Source organism: Miniopterus natalensis, chromosome 5 (genome assembly GCF_054644295.1).
Source record: "Miniopterus natalensis isolate mMinNat1 chromosome 5, mMinNat1.hap1, whole genome shotgun sequence".
Classification (NCBI taxonomy): Eukaryota; Metazoa; Chordata; class Mammalia; order Chiroptera; family Miniopteridae; genus Miniopterus; species Miniopterus natalensis.
Genome location: NC_142085.1, coordinates 5,242,425 through 5,253,118, shown reverse-complemented (window position 1 = coordinate 5,253,118; position 10,694 = coordinate 5,242,425).

The window sequence follows — 10,694 nt, the reverse complement described above, 5'->3', positions numbered from 1 at the left end:
AGGCAGGGAGAGTCTGACAGTTCTCCTGGTCAGCAGTTTGAATGTCTCTGGTGATCTTTCTGTAACAGGCACAAAGGCTGTCCACAGATGAGCTACTGTGGTGATTTCTCTGAAGTTTATACCAAGTTGTCCCACTTTAGCTTGTATAGCTTTGGGAAATCCTAGTTCTCAAGCATTACAAGTCAAAGGATGGGAGGAAGATTGGAAATGTTAGTTTAGAGAGTCATAGACAGATATTAGAGGAAACAAGGATTCAGGATCTGGTCCAGTTTGCAGCTATGAGCAAAACCTCAAAAGATAGTGAACAACACTAGAATCTAATACCTAAAAAGGTGTGTTACTTAAACATAATTTTTCCTCTCTAAAAAAACCCTCATTTTTACCAAATACAGCCAAGACCAATTTGTTTTGTGAAATAAGTCTAGTTTCAATAAAGTTGGCCTGTTATTTATGTAGGAACAGCATATAGGCTTTTAAAAATCTCCTTTGCTGGAATTTTTCATAAGGAATCTTCAGATTGAACTTTAAAGGCCCCTTGAGGCCAGAAAAGTTAAGACAAGACTTGCTATCAGACATCGCCTGCAAAACCTATAGATTTGGGTGAGTTCCTGTCTTCCTGAGGTCCCCAGAGTAACTGAGGCTCCTGCACCTGCCAGGAAGTGACCTTCACTCATCTAGTAAGGCTTCTGGGAGTGCTGCAAGCGGAGCGCCAGGATGAGAGATCCAAGGGTTTTATTGGCTTCTGCAAGTCCATCTTAATTCCTAGAAGCTGTCTGCTCACATCTGAACCTATGTATGTCTCTCTCAAATATGACATTCCAGTGAGTTTCCACTTGTATCCTGTTACAAGGAGAACAGAGTCTTATTAACTTGTGCAAATAACAGTATTGCCATAAAATAAGAATACTCATTGAGAGTCGCTGAATTCTGGCAGGATCAAGTAGGTAGAAAAAGGTAAATGTTTCAATTCCGCAAAGGTATAATTGCTGTAATTCATAGGTTGCTAAAGAAAAAAGGTTTCCTTATATCTAGAAAAACAAAAGAGTAAAGAATCAGCAATATTTCAAATAAAAAGTCATAAAAATTGTAATCATCCTCATCAGTTCATTCAGTCCCATGTCATTAATTCTTGTCGATCTTACTCTTTTAAGTTTTAGGAATCCAATTTTCCCTTAGAGTTCTGCAAATCCTCATCCGGCTCTAAAGTATAACCTAACAGTGAAACAGAAATATGTATTTTAGAATAAGTGTCAGGATTCTCTACATGAATCTTTCTGAAGATGAAACATATTTGGAAAAAAAAAAAAAACACACCAAAAAACCCCAGAGTAAAATAGTGATTCTGTAAATGACAGACTTAAAATGAAATGGTTAAAGATCTGATCACAATGCAATTGACAAAAAAATTTGCTTTTCTCTGCAACTCACAGCATTTTAAGATAATTAGAATTACAAATGAAAACATTAGATCAGGACATTGTAGATTCCTAGAATTTTAATGTAATTCCCAGAACATTTATTTTAATAATAATAATTTATGCATGCAAGTATAACATAATTATTGCTTCTTATTTGACAACGTTCCCATGTAATTTTAGCACCTCTAGTAGACCTAACTAGTATATTTCCTTCCTTTCATAAAGAGAGAGGGGGAATGTTCCATGGAGTCATCTGTAAAATCTCAGAAGTTATTTTTAGGTTAAGAAAAGGACTCTAATTTTTGAATTTGAGGAAGTTTGTCACACATATCAAAAGTTTAAAAATAATTGGTCAAATAGGATCATAGGTCACTGTGAAACAATACCTGGTTATCTATTTAATCATGGTGACAACTAAAAACTTCACAGGCAAATACAGAAAGTTAAATAGTTGTAAGCAAAATTTAGCTCTTCATATTAAGAAGACTATTTACCCAAGCAATCAAAGAACTGATGGTACAGGGGACAGAAAATAATTTTAATAAAACAAAATATTTGCTTTCTTTTTATAATTTCTTATTAAGAGTATACCAATAGTACAGAAAAACTATCCTTTTAATAGAGAAAAAGAAATTTTAATTTTGAGTCAGCTTACTTTTGATATTTAAATTCATTTACTTAATGAAACTCATTTTAATCTTATTTAGCTTGACAGCACATAAAATTCCTTTCTCAAGATTCCTTTTTCACAAATCTTTGGAAACTTTCCTTGCCCCTCTTAGTTTGTCTCTTGTTCAGAAGTAACCAACTTATTTTAGGACAAACCATTTTCTTTTAATTTCCTTAAAAATGCATTTCCATACCTTATATCTTCTTTTGCTGAAAACACATATTATTTCCTTCCATATTAATTAGAATTCTTAACCCTTAGAAACCTTAATTTCTAATAACAACTGAAAAGTAAGCAATTAGCATTCTTTAGATTGGCAAATTTATGAATATATTTTATAACCTCTAGAAACATAGTTTCTTTACTGGCAAATATATTTCATAATTTTTAGTTTTTTAAAAATTGATTTTTAGAGAAAGGAAGGGAGAGAGAGAAACATTCATGTGAGAAACATTGATTGGTTGCCTCCTGCACACACCCTGACCGGGGATTGAACCCGTCACCTTTTGGTGCATGGGACAATGCTCGAACCAACTGAGCCACACTGGCCAGGGCTATATTTCATAATTTTTAGATACATATGCTTCCTCAAGTATGAAACATATTCATGAACAGATCCAAATTTATCTTTTAGTTTCTCTATAATAATAGTCAAAAGTAGATAAACTAGACTTATTTAACAATTGATGTTTTAGTATTTTATCTTATTTGAAAATAATCTAGATATTCAGTGAATTTAACTTGATTTATCATTTAACTTAACTTGGCAAAACTCTGGGACACAAGTTACCAAAAGATTTTTGATAAACTATTTAAGTAAACATACCATAAGGCATAAATATTGCTCAAAAGTTCACCTAAAACTTTTAACCCATCTACATCCATTTATTTTACTGTTCTCAATAATTATGTTTCATTTACTTATGAAAATTTTATTATACTAAGTTATTTTTCTTAAAAAAAATTTTTTTTTAAAGTCTTTATTGATTTCGGAGAGAGGAAGGGAGAGAGAGAGAGAGAGAGAGAGAGAGAGAGAAATCAGTGATGACAGAGTCACTGATTGGCTGGTTCCTGAACGCCCCCTACTGGGGATCAAGCCCACAGCCCCCGCATGTGCCCTGACTCAGAATCGAACCTCTATCTCCTGGATCTTAGGTAGATGCTCACCGGAGGGTCCCAAGTTATTTTTCTTGCTGACAAATTTTGCAACAGAGATCGCATGAACTTATTGACTAATAAACCCAGGTAGAATAAAAGTATTATACATAATTCTGATAACTCTAAAGATATGCCTGCTTAACCAAACCAAACTGAAACAGCTTTAATATCAAATATCTTCCCAAAGCACTTGATCCTGAGAAAGCATTTGGATTAGTTTCTATCATATTTTTGAGAAATTTTATGTAAGTACTTAATTTCTTTAAGCCAATTAACAGACTCTTTTCCAAATTAGTAATATTATCCAAAGGTAGAAAATACCACACAACATACATGAACATACAGACATATGCAAACTGAGACCTGATAATTTTGTTTTTAAAATTTCAGCCATGAGTCAGTACAATAAGGCAAATCCCCACTAATTTATAAGTTAAGTTTATTTATTCAGATGGCTAAGGCTTTTTCTTATTAATATTTGTGGATAAGACAAGACTTGTATTTGTCCTTGGCAAGGAGTATTGGAGTCAGAGCAGCATTTGTGCTTTTAAAATATTCCTCATTTTCCTTTTTCTTCTTTCAGACTTAGGAATTGGATGGTAAAGGTAGGTGGGCATTGACCTGCTTCTAGAGCTGCTTTTCTGGTTTTGAAAAGATTTGTAAGAAGGACAGTTGCTCTCAATTCCCCAAAGAATTGGGTTTTAACTTATGTGGCATCATAGATTGATCTACCCATCCAACTACATCATTCCTAATTTGCTTCTTTCCCTCCGAGTACATAGTTTTATTTTAGTTCAGGGAAGGAGGCTTTTAAAAAATTCCTATCAAGCCTTGAATCTTTAGTTTGCCAAATTTCTGATCATAGAGTCATTAAATTGTTTGAAATATCATGTCTCAGGGGGAGAAACAGGAAGATTTAAAGCACCTGCTCATAGAGCTGTTTTTAAAATCAATTTGTCATTTTGTTTGTTTGTTTGTTAATCCTCACCTGAGAATATTTTTTCTATTGATTTGTAGAGAGAGAGGAAGGGAGGGACAGAGGGAGAGAGAGGCATCAATTGGTTGGCAACTGACCAGGGCCAGGGATCAAATCTGCAACCCAGGTATGTGCTCTTGACCAGGAATCAAACCTGCTACTCTTCAGTGCTTGCGTTGATGCTCTAACCAATGAACCACACTGGCAAGAGCAAAATCAAGTTGTCTTTTAGAAGCTTCTGTATATCAATCAAAGAATGCATTCCAACATCCCCAAGAGGTCTGAAATTCTCTCTTTAAGGGAGAACCCTTGAGGTGGATTTAAAACAAAGTTTTCACATAATTCTTATTAGAGTTTTAAATTATTTTGGCTAAGTTGGTCTATTTTGTACCAAAAGGCATAAGAGGAGGGAACAAAATGTTTGCATACATAAGTAACTAGTGTTTCTGAGGAAGAAACTTTGGGAACTTTTTAGAGGTTCCCATGTTAAAGATAAGTTCTCCTGAAAGCTATCATGGTTGGACAAAAAGAAAAAAGAGATGTTCAAGTTATCTTTGAATCATTTAATTTCTTAGAGGCCTCTAAATACCAATTGAAAAATGCTTCTCATTCAGCTTGTTTAACATTTCTAAGATTTTCCAATTGTGCATGCAATGCCACTAATTTTGGAATTTCAAAAGATTCCCAAAGTGGCCATTGCAGTTCTAAGTTATCTTTTGTATTTGAAAGATAATGACTTAATAGAGAATAAACCAGGATTCCAAGATGTCGATGGATTGAGTGGAAGCTACTCTTACACTCTCCCAGGACCAAACTGGAATTACAACTAAAATATAGAAAAACCATCCTGAATAATCAACTGAAGACTAGAGATATGATAATCAACTGGAGAGCACCCTCATAACCAAGGAACTAAAGTGGAGACCATGTAGAGACTGGTAGGAAATGCGGAGGCTCTAGAGGGCTGGTCGGGATCCCACAAGCAGCAGCTGAAGGTCCAGAGGGATATCTCAGCTGTGGAGATTCCCACTGAGAACTCTGGGGTCTAAACCCAGGCTGGAATCTCCAACCCAGAGCACCAGAACTGAGAAAGGTGCCCACATAACACCTGGCTGTGAAAAGGAGCTGGGTTTCTGTCTCCCAGGGAGAGATGGCTGGAAATGCAGGCTCCCTCTTAAAGTTTTGTGTGCAGCCACCCACCTTGGGCTCTGGCGGAGGGAGGGCAGAGTGGACTAGAGCTGTTTGACAAGAGTCCAGGGATGCTGGCTCTGGGGATAGAGCTCAGAGGGCAGCAATATGGATTCCTGTGCTGAGTCATTCCCCCATACCCCAGAGGACTTCTTCCTCAGGCAGACCTTTGCCAGCCAGGCAGCTTTTGCTTGGGTAGGTAGGGGGAAGCAATTGCCCCACCCATTGGAAAATCTCTCGCCCCACTCTGTGGAGTTTACGCCTTGCTATGGTCTACAGGCTGAGGTTCATTAAGAGACTCGGATTAATCAGCCTACAGACTGAAGCAGACCTCTGGGTGCTTTGTGTCTTTGCTGGATCTGCTTCTGGACCTGGGCCTTGGATAAGCAGACTTTGGTATGCATTTTGGTCCTGTCCGAACACACCCAGCTTCCAGCAGAAGGAACCACAAGCTGCAGATTTTTTTTCTTGTTTTGTTTTGTTTTTTGTTTTTATCCTCACCTGAGGATATTTTTACATTGCTTTTTCAGAGAGAGTGGAAGGAGGAGGGAGAGTGAGAGAAACATCAATGTGAGAGAGACACATCAATTGGTTGCCTCCCTCTCTCACACCAAGTTGGGCTGGGGACTGAACCTGCAACTGAGGTATGTGTCATTGGCTGGAATCAAACCCAGGACCCTTTATTCTGAGGGCTGATGCTCTAACCACTGAGCAAAACTGGCTAGGGGCATGGATTGTTGATAGCTCCAAACAGGGTACTCAAGGCCAGTTACAAACAGCATCTGACATTGGTCTGCACCAGAAACCCTCCAAAAAGACTGGGGGTCCTAGCAGATCTACCTATACATAGAAACTAACCCAAATAGGCAGCCAAAATGGGGAGACAAAAAACAACATCCAAATGAAAGAACAAGAGAATTATCCAAAAGAAAAGATAATGAAATGGAGGTAAGCAATATATCAAATATAGAGTTCAGAATAGTGATAGAAAAGATATGGAAACTGAAGGAAATTAAAGTGACATAGCAGAAATAAAGAATACATTGGAAGGATAAACAACAGATTAGGGGAAGCTGAGGATCGTATCAGCAAATTAAAAGACAGGGTAGAGAAAATCACTCATTCAGAGATCCAAAAAGAACAAACAATTGAAAAACAGGAAGATAGTTTAAGGGAGCTATGGGGCAATATGAAACGTAACAATATTCTCATCATAGGAGTGCCAGAAGGGGAAGAGAGTAAGTGAGGGAATAGAGAATCTGTTTGAAGAAATAATGACAGAGCCCGGCCAGCGTGGCTCAATGGTTGAGCATTAACCTAGGATCCAAGAGATTGAGGTTCAATTCCCGGTCCAGGCACATGCCAAGTTGTGGGCTTGATCCCCAGCAGGGGGTGTGCAGGAGGCAGCCAATCAATGACTCTCATCATCAATGTTTCTATCTCTCTCTCTTTCTCTCTCTCCCTTTTCTCTGAAATCAATAAAGACATATTTTTGCCCAGCCAGCCATGGCTCAGGGGTTTAACACTGACCTAGGATTCAGGTGATCGGGGTTCGATTCCCGGCCAGGGCACATGCCCGGGTTGCAGGCTTGATCAATGACTCTCTCATCATTGATGTTTCTATCTCTCTCTCCCTCTCCTTTCCTCTGTCTGAAATCAATAAAGATATATTTAAAAAATAAAAATAAAATAAAGACATATTTTTAAAAAAGAAGAAAAGAAAAAAGAAATAATAGCAGAAAACTTCCCTAATCTGGTGAAGGAAAAAGTCACACAAGTTCAGGAGGCACAGGGAGTCCCAAGCAAGAAGAACCCAAAGAAGCCCACTCCCAGACACATCATAATTAAAATGCCAAAAATTCAAGACAAAGAGAGAATCTTAAAGGCAGCAAGAGAAAAGCAAGCTGTTACCTACAAAGGAGCTCCCATAAGACTGTCAGCTGAGAATAAACCGTAAGTTTTGAACATATATATAGCTGGTGTTCCAGATGGGGGTTGTCCTTCTGTAGCAGATTTAGACAGAGAATGTCCCATTACAAAAACTGGTATCAGAAGACCCAAGAATAAAAGCTCTGAATCTCGCCCTGCTGGCATGGCTCAGTGGTTGAGCATTGACCTATGATTCAGGAGATCAAGGTTTGATTCCCAGTCAGGGCACATGCCAACTGGGTCTCCAGTAGGGGGTGTGCAGGAAGCGGCTAATCAATGACCCTCTCATCACTGATGTTTCTATCTCTCTCTCTCCCTCTCACTTCCTCTCTCTGAAATCAATAAAGACATATTTAAGAAAAATAAAATAAAAGCTCTGAACCTCAACCAAAGGAAGTGATACCGTTATAATAACCTGGTTATTATTTAAAAGGAAAGGAGTAAAGGGAAGACTAGATAATATAGGCATGCCATTTATACAGTCTTGTTAGAAAGCTAAAATTGAACACTCTCCAAGTCTGTTCCCTGATGATCGATAGGGCTAGGGACTGAACAAAGGCAGTTTAGACACATGCCCAATAAGGTTCAAGTGACATGGGAAGGAACTTAGCTGTCAGTCACACCTGATAACAGGTAATTGGTCAGAATAGGTGTGGCCATTGCAAGGCTGCAAACCTGAATATTTAAACTTCTGAACAAAGGGAGTTCTCTCTCTTGTCTCTTGGCCTTTGGCCCTCTTGCTGTCTTGGGACTCCTATTGCAGGGGGCGCGTTCCCCTGCATTCACCTACATGGCCACAGCCCTGTGGGCTCCACACAATGGACTAATGAACTTTAATTAGGTTGATGCTGAACTGGACCCAGCTGCAACATGGAATAGAAGCTGTGGATACTGGCCCTCCTTTTGGCTCTACTGGAACCCCAGTTGCACCTTTCAGGACTGGGTTATGACTTTACAACCTGAGCAATAGAATTCCATGCCAATAAAAGCCATTCATTTTCCTGTATGAGTCTTAGAAAATTCATTTTCTAAAGATATTGTAAGAACTCCACTCCCCCAAGTGAGGAAGGAATTTCATTCTCTTGTAACAGAAGGAGATTCAGAACTGAGAGAACTCACCACTGGAATCCCAGAACTGTCATGGAGATGACAGAGCTCAAAGGGCTCAAGCACAATCCAACGGGGGCAGCACCAGAATTAAAGCAGAGCATTCTTCGGATCCACTGCTGCTACCATTATGTTGACTGAGTATAAATGTATCAGGAGGCTTTGGCTAGTAATAAATGATAAAGATTTATTCAAAGGTCTTAGAGTTTGCAAACCGGAAACACCACTAGGCAAAATGCAGATTGTTCAGAGGAAGAAAGAAAAGCTGAAGGTTCTTATAGTAAACAGTACATTCTTGAGAAGAACCAGTTCTGCATTCTTAGCCTCTGGACTGGTCCAAAATGGTAATTCTCTAGATGAGAAATAGTCTGTATGCTGGATGTCAGGTGGTCAGGCTACATGAACATTCTCTCCTTAGTTCTTCAGCGGGTAAACAGAGGGTAATCAGGAGGTTTGATGTACACCTAGGCATTGACGCAGACTGGAAAGTTCAAAAGTTTAAGTTCCCAGCCTGGTTAAAACAAGAATAGAATTGTTTCCTCAAGCCTCAACCTACTTGATTTTAGTAATTTAGCTGCTTGACTATAGTGACTCCATTTTATTTCTTCATGCTGTTCCTCAGTCGCAGGGAAGAAAGCCCAACTTCTGAGCCCAATGAGGGCTCACATTCTCTGGGCCTCCCTTTCTGACTTCAGATTTGTTTGTGACCCTGTGTCCAGAAGAGCCTCCTGGGGATAGGAGGTGCTTTTCTCTTTCCAATTCACCCACCTCACATCCGTCCCCTCATCATTTGCCCAGATAATCAGTGAGACCAAAGTGGCATATGGACCCTCTACCCACATCTTACTCTAGCTTTTTATTTTCTTCTGTCTCTTCAGTCCTACCCACTGAAAGGCAGAAGTGGATAGAATAGTTGGGGGCTGAGTAAAGGAAAAAAGCTAGAATTCACTGAGTGCCTACCATGCCAAGTGCTATGCTAGGTGCCCTGAGGTAGCTTGTGTCATCTGTTCTCTCTCGGCCCCATATGTGGTGGGCGTTTCTATCTCCATCTGATAGATAAGGTTCAGCAGCTGGTTCAGGTTGCACAGTTAGGCCAGGGTTGGCTGGAGGGCCCCCAGAGGGGATTTGGAGTCCAGATGTCTGAATGTCTGGAAGTCCCTTGGCTGTGATTCAGGTGCCAGAGAAATGTGGCTCCTCCCGGGTTCTCTCACAGGTCGCAACAGCCAGAAATCCCACCTGAGCACCCGAGCTGCAGGACTTCCCGCTGGGACTGGAATTCCCAGAGATGGAAATTCCCATGCCCTGAGGGAGAGGTAATTAGGTTCAGGCTTCAGTTTCCTAGGGGCGGGGCTATCTGGCTGAGTTTTGTTTTATGTAGGGTCTCCTGAGCCCCAGCAGTCCAGGGAGTTAGCACTGGGTCCAGGGATCTTAAGGCTCTCTCTCCTGGTGGAGAGAGGACTTCAGGGAGCCGCCTCCCACCCCCAGTACAGAGTTAATTCCAAGAACAAGACCATGCTTCTTTTCTAAGCACGTTTATTCTCGCCACTGACCAGTAGGGCGCTTACAGACACAACTCCCCTGGGGAGCAGAGGTTCAGAGATGTAGTGACAGTCAGTCACCAAATCAACATTATTTAGACAACTTGATCAGATAAATATTTTTAAAAAACATAAGCAAAGGGAGGCACAGAGGTCAAGAGGCCAGGTGGGAATAGCCTAGAGTTCAGTTCCATTTTCACAGAAAATGTCTGAGCCAAGGCAGCCCTTGCCCTGGGTCTCCCGGGACCCTGACCTCCCGAATAAATACTTTCATCAGTAAATAAATAAATAATAAATAAATAATAAATAATCACAAGTGCAAACATAAATAAGGGGAGCTGGCCCCCGGGGAGGGGCTGGGCTCTCCATCTCAGGGAAGCTTCTGGAAACATTTGAAGAAAGGGAGGCCTGAGGTCAACTCATGTCAATTTGTACGTAAGATCTTCTCAAGGCATGTTCTGAAGTGTTCTGGCTAGAACTAAGGAACCCCGTTCCCACATTCCGGGCGTCCCAGGTTGTATTCAGGGATCCAAACCTGAGGCCTATTGCATTCTGAAACCTTGGTGGTGGCCAGTGCCCATTGTCCATGCCACATGTTGGCGCAACCTGGGTTTCTAAGTGTTGTTTCAAGTTCTAAGCTCGGGGCCCAGCCCTGAGCCCCTGATTCCCTTTCTAAACCAAAAGGGGATGAAGAGCCTGAAGGGGTGGGT